This window comes from Bemisia tabaci, chromosome 4 (genome assembly GCF_918797505.1).
Source record: "Bemisia tabaci chromosome 4, PGI_BMITA_v3".
Lineage (NCBI taxonomy): Eukaryota > Metazoa > Arthropoda > Insecta > Hemiptera > Aleyrodidae > Bemisia > Bemisia tabaci.
The window spans coordinates 34,405,801-34,417,083 of record NC_092796.1 but is presented as its reverse complement, the minus strand read 5'-3'; positions in this window follow the sequence as shown (position 1 = coordinate 34,417,083).

Below are 11,283 nucleotides of genomic sequence, written 5' to 3'. Positions count from 1 at the left end.
GAAAATGCTTTGATTTTGATAAAAATGTGAACATTGATGCTCGCATACTAATTTTTGTGAGAATTATTGCAGCTGTGATAATGTGTGGATGATTTTATCCATTTATTGTCAAAGTTACTTCGACAGTAGACATTTTTCTGCTGAAATTACTTCAACTGTGCTGTGTAATAGTGCGTAGAGAAAACTTGTGTTTTGCTGGTGAAAGCGTGCGCTGAAGAACTTTTAGCACTTTTGATTGACTGCATCACAAAAATTGGCCAAACAAATCTGTGATGTGGTTCTCATTGGACGCTCAGCCAAAAATTTAAAATCCGTAAAAATGAAAAAGATCGCTGCGAAATATCAATTGTACTTGCTTCATAAAAAAAATGCATCAAAAAATTTCTGTGCAGTGAGAACAGTATTGCTCGAAAAAGTTCGTAATCGAATTCATATTCAGCACTCATTCAAAATGTTTGCCATGAAAAAAAAAAAAGTTGCTCCAAAAAAACTGATGATGTGGTCCGTTTTGAGCACCGGGTACAGCTTCATATTTTAAACTAGTATTTTAAATGATTCAAAAATGGCGTTGACATGGAACAGAGAGGTTACTACTATTGTTGAAATCCAGAAAAACGAGTTGGCACACTGGTTAAATGAAGTCTTCAGAACAGGGTTATTTTTGCAGGTAAACTTCGCGTGACGACGTTGCACTCTTGTACATGTACATCTTATAACCCCATCTAGTATTTGAGTCCAATTCGATCGCTTGGAAAGCTGAAACTGCGACCCGACCGATCAAAAATATGTTCAGATGACATCAGAGTTCCATCCAGAGTTCACGTTGGAGAGGTCCGTATGGATGATACTCAGATCAAACTCGGCAATTTGAGAAAAATTCGTAGGTCGTAGCAGGCGAGAAAATGGGATTCACGATGGGAGCGCTTGGAAAAAGCAGCAGACAGCCCCTGCTGGCTATAGGCAGTTTAGAACAGGGTGCCTTGAAAGGCAAAAACGATTGGAATTTGAAATTTCACGAAAAGTTGCACGACGCCGTGAAATATTTCATATTTCTTTAAGGCAAGAGTATGCAAACTGCACAACCTAAGCTAACTTTTTAATCTGCCCCAGTTCAAGTTCACAAGCTCGCTCTCGCATCAATTAATGAAGTTACTAACACAAAGTGGGAAGTCTCGCGAGCAAAAGTGGGCACTTCTTTATGTTAGTGAAAACGAGAGAAGTGTAAAAAAAAAAAAAAAAAAACCTGCCATTGAAAAATATCCACCAACGTGTTGTAGTCTTCAGAAGGAAGGGGTATATCAAGCTCAAATCTACGGAAACTTTGCATTTCAAAAAAGGGAACTTGTTTCTGTTTTAAACAAATATTCAGCTTACATAAAATATAGTACAATATTCGGCTTCATTCAATATTTTATGAATAATTTAAAGAGGGTGAGAGGGATGTCTCCAGGAGGTAAAAAATGAGGCCAAAATGCCTTACGTAATATTTGCACGGCCCAATTCCTGATACTACGAGAAATGTTTCTTCAATACCCGCATGAGATACCTTTTGGCACGGGAATTGTAAAGTCTATTGATAGAAGTAAAAGCTTTTATTTAGTCCCTGCCTCCTCTGCTCTCTCAATTTTAATTTAATTTTTTCTCGATGTAAAGATATAACAAAACACTGACGATCTTAAGAGGACACTTGGCCAGGTTCAATTTTAACTGAGAGCATGGTTGCAAAAATTTAGGGTCCAAAAAAGTCCATGTTTAATGGAAATCCCGGGTAGACATCACATGCTTCTATAGAATAACGAAAAGTGATGCATAAAATAAAATAACCCCCGAAATTATCAAAAGAATGCAAGGGACGGGACCGAGTCCTACCTACTACCAAGTTCCGCGCCGACAGCCCCTGACGGGTAGGCAATCCATACATTTATAATAATTGTTTGATTGACGACCTTGTTGTATCTAATGGACTGATACCAAAATCCTAAGAAAGCGTGTCTGAATGTGAGATGTAGTCTTGATAGAAAAATCCTATCGTAATTTGATTCATTAAAATACTTTTATCCTACCTTATTTTTGTACTCGCCGCCTGTTTCGACTCTGCCCGCACACAGTGCGGCGATTTCGGCCAAGCTGCGAGTGCAATTCTTAAGTTCTTACACATGAATAAAAATGTCTATGGAGTGATGACTGGAGTATTAAACTGTCTGGTTACATGTGCATGTGTTATATGCTCATCAGGAAATCTACTGACCAGCACCAGATTCCTGAGCATTGTAACCATACAGCTAGTAGATCTAGGCGCACGATTAACACTCCTAAGAGTCTGGTCCTGGCTATTAGATTTCCTGGGAGAAGAAAATAGCCTGACAGCCGAACACCCATTAAGAGCTCATTTTTCGTGCATGTAGAATGGATTGAACGGGTTATTTGAAGAGGGACGTAATCATCAGGAGTCAAGTTTCGAGAAAGCATGAAAGAACTTATCTATTCGACAATTATTCATTATTTCTGCGGGAAAAATTAACCAATGCTTTATATTCCATTTGTAATAAAACCGAGAGCAGGGTCTGAGAGATGGAGCAAGAACCTGTTAAAATGTTTGAAATTTTGGCGGATACAACCCTCTCCTACAAAACCGCTCAATACTGTCACCGCTCAGTACTGTCATTTTCAGCAGTACTATGAAAAAATCAAATAGGTAGCATGAGTATTCCATGAAAAAGTTAAGAATCGTAGTTTGTGCCCTTACTCGTGGTTTATACAATTAAAAAGTACCAGTTCTACGCTGGGAACTTACGGCCTTATACCACAAAATCAGATATTCAAATGTTAGTAAAAAAAAAGGAACTTAAGGAGCAATTTAGGTAGAATCGCTCTGTGGTACGTATTGTTGTGTCCACCCTCGACGAAGAATATTCCGTCGAAACCCAATTTTTGGAAAACCGATGGCTGTACACCTTCTTCAAATAAACCGTTCAGTTATTGCCGTCACTGCCCGTTTCGTCTCTACCCGCACGCAGTGCGGTGATTTCGGCCAGGCTGTGAGAGCAATTCCTAAGTTCTTATACACAGAGGTTACGAGGAGGGCAAATTAACAACATTAATATATATATTTTTTTTTTTGCTGACTGCGATAGCCTTTTCAGAGTCTTTCATCATTTACTTATCCACTTGAGAAAATATTAGTTTTGATAAAAAATTATTACTGGGGGAATGAAACGGCAGGCGGAAACACCGCGGCGTATTCCAGTGGACCAGTCGATACACAGGATAATTTTGAGCCGGTTAAGCTCCTTCACCGTGGAAAAACACCTAAAATGGGCCGGTTCAAGCACTGATGGACCTATACTAGGTATATTGCCGGTTAAATTTTTGGCCCACAAGTTCGCCCCTGACTGACGAATAACATACGTCTCGTTACTATCAATGAGTGTACGAATTAGACTCCAGAGTCAAAAAAATTATGACCGCGAAAAACCGAGGAGTCGTTCCGTCTACCATAGCCCCCAAGCTACAGCTTTACCTCAGCCCTCTTTCCGTATCTCAACAGCTGTTATTGCCAGTAACCGCGCGAATCCTCCCTATAGAGTTAGGAAACTCGGCTCAAAAAAACTAAACAACAAAACTGACAAACTAACTAACTAACAAAACCAAACGTCTCAATGAAGAATTTCAATCGAAGTTTCCGAATTTTACTTTATTTTCTTTCATCTTTGAGAAAAAATTAAAACGCAATATTTCATTTGAAGTTTTTGTGAAGCTTCTTCACTAGCTCTCTGTACTGTTAGGTCTCAAGCCTCCTAAATTTTCACTTCTAGTGACGCTTAGTTCTAGCGTTCTATACCGGGCCGATTTTCATGATTTTTGTAGCTATACCTTACATGAGCCCGCATTGGTCAAATTTTGGAAATATGGACCACAGGTTTTTGTATAGTGCGTGGTAAAGATCGCGAATTCTCCCATTGAAATAATGTAACTTTTCATTTTTGGTCACAGTTTGTTTGAGCGTTCTACAATACCGATTTCCATGAATTTTGCGCCTATCGACAGTTGATAGTCCTTAAAAGAGCCTGCTCTAATCAGATTTTTGAGATAGGACCCAGATTTTATTACAATCATGTTATAAAAGTTAGCTAATTCGCAGAATACTCCCCAAATGATGCCGCTATGTATAGAAGGTTGCCCAGTGGCTGAAAGCCTGCGACTACAAAAAAGGGCCGCGTAGCGACCAGGGGACGTACCCCCTATTTTCACAAATAGTCACTTGTTATTTCAGGAATACTCGAGGTATTTTCATTTAAAAAAACTTCAAAACCTTGGAAATGTTGAGAATAACGTGAAGAAGAGATTAAATGCGCCAGTGAAGCTACTACTGAAGAGAGGATCCTGACGAACATTTGAGCTTCATGCGACACAAAAAATGGGAGCTGCATGACTGAAGAAAAATAGCGAAAAACGCAAGCACTTGCTTCCCCCCCCCCCCCCAAAAAAAAAAAATCGAACACCTTTGGAATGATATGGCTCAGAACAGACTTGCAAAATCTCGATGATTTCCGAAAAAAAGAAGCGAGAAAGTAAAGAGTTACCCCATTATAAGCATACGTAAGATGTCAATCTCATTAAGGTTCGTAAGTAATAGATCAGTTTAATATTCGGAAAAATGTTTTTACATTCGATCAAAGAGGGTTATTCATATAGGCGAAAAATGTACCCAGCCCGGAATGTACGAAACTTTGTAGGCTGATAGTACTAGTTGAGAGAGGCTTATCCCTAGCTCCGTTTTTGCAGGAACCCCAGGGAAACAGCGTTGCCATTTTTTAAAGTCGTAACCTTCAAACATCCATAACTTTCGCAAAAATGCAGTTACAGAGCTCGTATTTATACCAAAAAACGCAAAAAATTACGTTCTATCGACCTATGCAAAAGAAATTTTAATTTGACTCCACTGTTGCCACGTTTCGGTCATTTTTTTAATTTTCGTAATTATTTAAAATCACGTTACCGCCTAAAAAAGTGTTTGCGGTTGGTGGGGATTGAATAAAAACCTGTCGGAATTATTGTTCGTTCGATTCCGCATCCATTGATATATTATACTTTTCTGAGAGACTTAGGGAACACGAGTTATAGCGATTTGAAAATTCGGCAACACGCCCGACGCCCGATATTGACGCTCGTTTCGGTACGTTTCGCGACTCCGTGTTAAAGCAAAACGCCTAGACCAAGCAAAATTCGAAAAGTCAGCCCATGATTTGCACTTTTTTGAAACTTTTACACGATTTTTAAGAATTCAAGTAGCGGCGGTGTTGCCGGTTTTCAATGAAAACCACCGCTGCGATCACAATTTAAAGTAGTACTCATTTAATCACGTTCAGCTAACCTAAACTGACCATTTGCGACATGGTGTTCACAACATTGCCTAATTTCCGTCGGAATTCGCGTAGAGGCGGGGTTGCCAGTTTTCATGGAAACCGCCACCGCAATCACAAAAAAAAATGTATTACTTATTTAATCACGTTCAGCGTTATTCTGTAGTTGGAATTGTTTATTTATCGAATCGATGGTTTCTGCTATCTCTCTGCAACGGCGGTGGTGCCCGACAGTAACGAGATATCGAAATTTAAGCCCACAAATCACTCAATCGGTCCGATGAGTAGTTTTGGCAGGGGACCTAGATCCATTGCTCTTGATCTCTATACAATATCGATATCTCGTTACTGTCGGGCACCACCGCCGTTGCAGAGAGATAGCAGAAACCATCGATTCGATAAATAAACAATTCCAACTACAGAATAACGCTGAACGTGATTAAATAAGTAATACATTTTTTTTTGTGATTGCGGTGGCGGTTTCCATGAAAACTGGCAACCCCGCCTCTACGCGAATTCCGACGGAAATTAGGCAATGTTGTGAACACCATGTCGCAAATGGTCAGTTTAGGTTAGCTGAACGTGATTAAATGAGTACTACTTTAAATTGTGATCGCAGCGGTGGTTTTCATTGAAAACCGGCAACACCGCCGCTACTTGAATTCTTAAAAATCGTGTAAAAGTTTCAAAAAAGTGCAAATCATGGGCTGACTTTTCGAATTTTGCTTGGTCTAGGCGTTTTGCTTTAACACGGAGTCGCGAAACGTACCGAAACGAGCGTCAATATCGGGCGTCGGGCGTGTTGCCGAATTTTCAAATCGCTATAACTCGTGTTCCCTAAGTCTCTCAGAAAAGTATAATATATCAATGGATGCGGAATCGAACGAACAATAATTCCGACAGGTTTTTATTCAATCCCCACCAACCGCAAACACTCTTTTAGGCGGTAACGTGATTTTAAATAATTACGAAAATTAAAAAAATGACCGAAACGTGGCAACAGTGGAGTCAAATTAAAATTTCTTTTGCATAGGTCGATAGAACGTAATTTTTTGCGTTTTTTGGTATAAATACGAGCTCTGTAACTGCATTTTTGCGAAAGTTATGGATGTTTGAAGGTTACGACTTTAAAAAATGGCAACGCTGTTTCCCTGGGGTTCCTGCAAAAACGGAGCTAGGGATAAGCCTCTCTCAACTAGTACTATCAGCCTACAAAGTTTCGTACATTCCGGGCTGGGTACATTTTTCGCCTATATGAATAACCCTCTTTCAAGGAAAAGATCGAGACGTTCATATCCTTACGGTGCGGGAAATATTCATCCGCAATCTGGATTGAGAATAAAAGCTTGAACGGAGGGTTGATCGTTTTTTACACGCGGCTGCAACTAACATGATCCGAATGCTTCCATTATATTTGTTCAAATATATACAGGACCAACTCTTTTAGTAACGTTCGATATTTTCTACTGAAGTTTAATTGGACTCTAAATGGTATCATCTGATTGTGAGTTTCAAGTTAAAATTAAACGGATATGTGACCATCCGAGGGAAAATAATCCACAGGAGCATTTTCAAGGAAGCGATTTTCATCGAGTTGGGGGTCGAAAGAAATCCGATTTTCATTTTTTGGCGGAAAGCTCTCAAAGATGTCCTGAAAATATAATGAGTCGAGAGCGGTTTTCTTACTTTTGGCGTCACGGAAGGCTAAAAATTCAATCGTGACTCAGCAATTTCATATTCCTTGAACATAGAAATATTAGGACTTCGAATACATTTTACTTTCACACCGAGAAATTATACGAATAGTCAACGGTTAAAGCGCGTAGGCAGGCGCGCACCGTAGGGTACGCGCAATGCGCAATGCGTGAAGTATTCCTGCAGTCTTGTAGGCGCTCATATGCGTTTGATGCCGCACAGTGGAACGAGTCAATGTGAGAGATCGGACAAGATTTGGAAACTTTAAAAGCTTAAAACTCCGTTCATACAAAACTTTGAGGTTTGAAAAGTGTTTCCGATGATTTTCTCGAGGAATTTTCTCTAAGAGGCACCCCTTGGTATTTAAATTTGACGAATTAAACATTTTGCAGTTTTATTTAAAAATTGCGTGTCCGACCTCTCTGATTGACTTGATTCAGTGTGCGCCGATCGTGCTGTTAAGTGCAATACGTGGAGTATTCCTACAGTCTTGTAGGCGCTAATACGCGTTAATGTTTCGCGCGATTAAACTCACAGAGTTGAGAATTTATCTATTTGCTACTTTGGTTGTTTGTACCGATGCATTACGGCCAAAGTCCCATCGCAGGGCAAAAAAATGAAAAATAAAAAACTTGTTACTGAGATGAAGTTTTTGCAGACTCTGTATGAATGATTCACAATTAAAATTAGCTGCTTAAAATTTACCTAATTTTCCTCTCTTTGTTTGCAATTTACATACTTACATATCAATAGTTTTAAAAGGAGATCATTAAAAGTTCATTGTTTGTGAGATATGAGCGCGCTTAATTAATTTCGATGAAACTTACTGTGATCGCGCTGAAGAAAATTACTAAGTGTACTTTGATTTAATTTATTTCTTGCTTTCTTTTGGAGGGGAAACTGAAACCGTAATAGTGCGTACTCTGAAGAAGGAAATACAACCCTATAATTTTCCGGGACAGTCACAGATATTTGTATACAAATAAGAATAGATACATTACTACTATGAATCCTAAAACTCGAGATACTTTATCTCTGGATTACCATACTTGCATTTATGAAAACTTCAAAACATACTCGCTCCGGATCTTTCTTATTGAAGTAATCGTGAGACAAACTCGACAAAAAAAGCTGTCTAGCCCTTTCATTACCACGCACGGATAAGCGCTTCCCCCGCGCCACGCATATCCGTGATTTGACCCTGCCGTGTTCATCTCCCTCTAGCTGTTCGCTATATGAACCGAATTCAACATGCGAGGAGTGCTATCTATCGGGAAAAAGATGAACTACAACGCTGGCTTGTTTCTATGTTGATCCGCTAGATAGCGCGCGCACTGTATGACCGGGAAAGTTTGATTCGCACGCGAGGAAATATAGACATAATAGGTTCATGGATATGTCGTTGTTTTTCGATCGTAAAGGATTATTTTGTGCATTTCTTTTCAAGAGCGTTTATTCTACAACCTATCAAGATCATCTATACAAAATTTCAAGTTGCTGGGATGAGCAGGGAACACATAACAGTAAGAATACTGAAACATCAATTACACAGCAAGCGCGCGGGAAAATAACCCGGTTTCTAGGAATGGGTCACCTGCTAGGTAACATGGTAATGAAAAGGCTAGAAATTTCGGGAATCGCTTTACGAGCATCTGGGATTAGGTAGCCAAACAATTATAGTTTTTGGCGCAGCTGAAAATAAGCCTTTTCCGGCGCAAAACCTACTATCCTAGTCCTTCTTAATGATTTCAGTTTGCATTCTGTACTTAATGTTCATATTTTTGGGGCTATGTAGTTTGTGCAATTGTGCATTTCTCTTAGGGTGATGTAAAGGAGATTTCAAGCCAACGGAATTTCAAGGGGCATCTGGAATTTATAAAGCTTCAGATTTAAATTCGGCATGGATGACAGCAATAATAGATGTAGGTTCATTGAGTACGGTAAGCAGGATAGCAGGATTCAAATGCAGATTTTTAAAGCTCTAAAAATGCGTTACAAATGTGGATATGAATACTTTAAAATTGTCAAGGATTAGGATACGCGGCAACGGTATCCAAAACTTCAACGGATTATTTTTATTGAAAAATGATTTCTATCTTCCTTTTGGGAACTTTACGGGCAAATAAAATTAGAGTTCATGGCAGGAAAATAAAGCTAAAGAAAACAAGGATTTTCATCCCTTAAAGTACCCGGGACTTAAAGTTAAGGGTCCGCGTCCGTAACTTCGAACTTTCCGCGGCAACAATTACCACGCCCCCCCCCCCCCCAGAAAAAAAATCGTAAATGACCATGGTATGTGAAAGCTTCGTTGTCATAGAGCTTTCCATTTGTCAGGGTGTCTTAATGAGTAATTCAATTTTAAGCGATTCGATGCGTAAGCATGATCGCTTCTTTAGTTGTCATAGTGGGTGCCTGGGCATGGATGGATTTCAGCTAATGGGAGAAAATGGTTCTGAAAAAAAGTTGAAAAGTGATTTGGCCGTATCAAGCTATAGAATACTTTTCTATTATCTTAAAGCTCCATACTATAGGATTTAATTACGTGCATCGCAATTCTTCACGATTATTTTTCTTTACCAAGCTTGACATGTCAGTTTGGTTTGGACATGTCAGGTTTGGTGACGTCACCAAACTGACATTTTGCTGTTATTAATTTTTCCTGCCAATTTACAGTAACAAAATCAAACGAATAATTGAGTTAAGGTCGAGAGGCCACCTGTAGATGTAAGAAAAAAATATTTGCTCACATATTCCACCAAAATTTTTGATGGAAAACAGCGTCACCACACTGACATTGAATAAGTGAGACACTCCAAAATTCATGGAAAAAACTGAAATTATGCTGAAATTGGAAGAAATAAGTGAACATAATATCGAGTTACACGCTTCAAGTCTCAAATTAAATTGAATCATATAATTTTCTGGTGTTTTAATGCATATTATATCAAACAATATACATTCAAGACTTAAAAAAAAAAATTAGACAAAGCTCGCTAAAGGTCCTGGTTTATTTATATAACGATTTGATACATTGATTACCCCCGAGTTACACGTCACAAAACTGACATTTTCACTATTTAGCACGTCGAAAAAAAGGTTTAGAGTTATTCAAATCTCCTTAGGAATTTTTTCGTGGTTGATGTGACCTGGTTCTACGCAAAAAACCAAACATTGAGAGAAAATATTATAATTGAAAGTTTTGAGCAACCAGTTACACGTCTTTCCCACATTTTTTCCCATTAGCTGAAATCCACCCGTATACGGCCTTGAGGTGTATTGTATAGTGCCTGGAGGTGATTCTTATAAGGCCTCAAAACGGTTCCGCTGAACCCGGGTTCCCGGGAACCCGAGTTGTTTTCATCGCGACTTGCCTCTCACGGTCGAGACGTCCAACGATGACCGCCGCTCGTGCAGCTCCGGCGAGGATCCCATCCGCAGGCCCGCGCCCAGACCTGCTGGCGCTGACCTCCGATGGACGGTGCCCCCCAAAACCCCCGGGCTTCTGCAACTGCATCACCACCACCACACGCATGGCCACCCGAGGCCCTCGTTACACGGACAATCGCCAACGGATCCCCGTCCGAGTGGAGCTCATCAACGCTCACCGATAAGCATCGATGAACATTGGTGACCTCCACTAGGATGGGGGTCTGCTAGCTGTTTGTTCGTGTAACGAGGGCCTTGGAGTCGAAGGAGCGTCTGAACGGTTCGTCAGACTGCCGGATGGAGGGTACGTCAAACATCCCCCCGGGCGCTCTGTCGGGTGACAAAGCGCCCGGTGGATTGCTTGGCAGACCATCCGCCCGATAGTCGGATGAACCATGGAGATGCAACCTCGGCTCGATCCCCCCCCCCCCCCCCCCCAAAAAAAAAAACCTCCATCACCGCCACCAGCATGCACTGCTAGACTACTATGCTTTACTGCACTACCATGCACTACTAGACTACTATGCTTTACTGCACTACCATGCACTACTAGACTACTATGTTTTATTAGACTACCATGCACCACCTCCACAATTACAGGGTGTTCGGAAATTAAGGTACTTAACTTTCCGGTTCAATTTTTCGGCTCAAAATATGACTATTTTCTCCTATACACATACACCCGAAAACGCTTCATACGTGAGCTATGCGCTTCCAAAGTTGGCATTTTACTTCTTTCAAAATGATTTAACTTCTCGTTGTTAAGTCATAAGTGGCTGAAACTGTAAGTCTGGGGGGT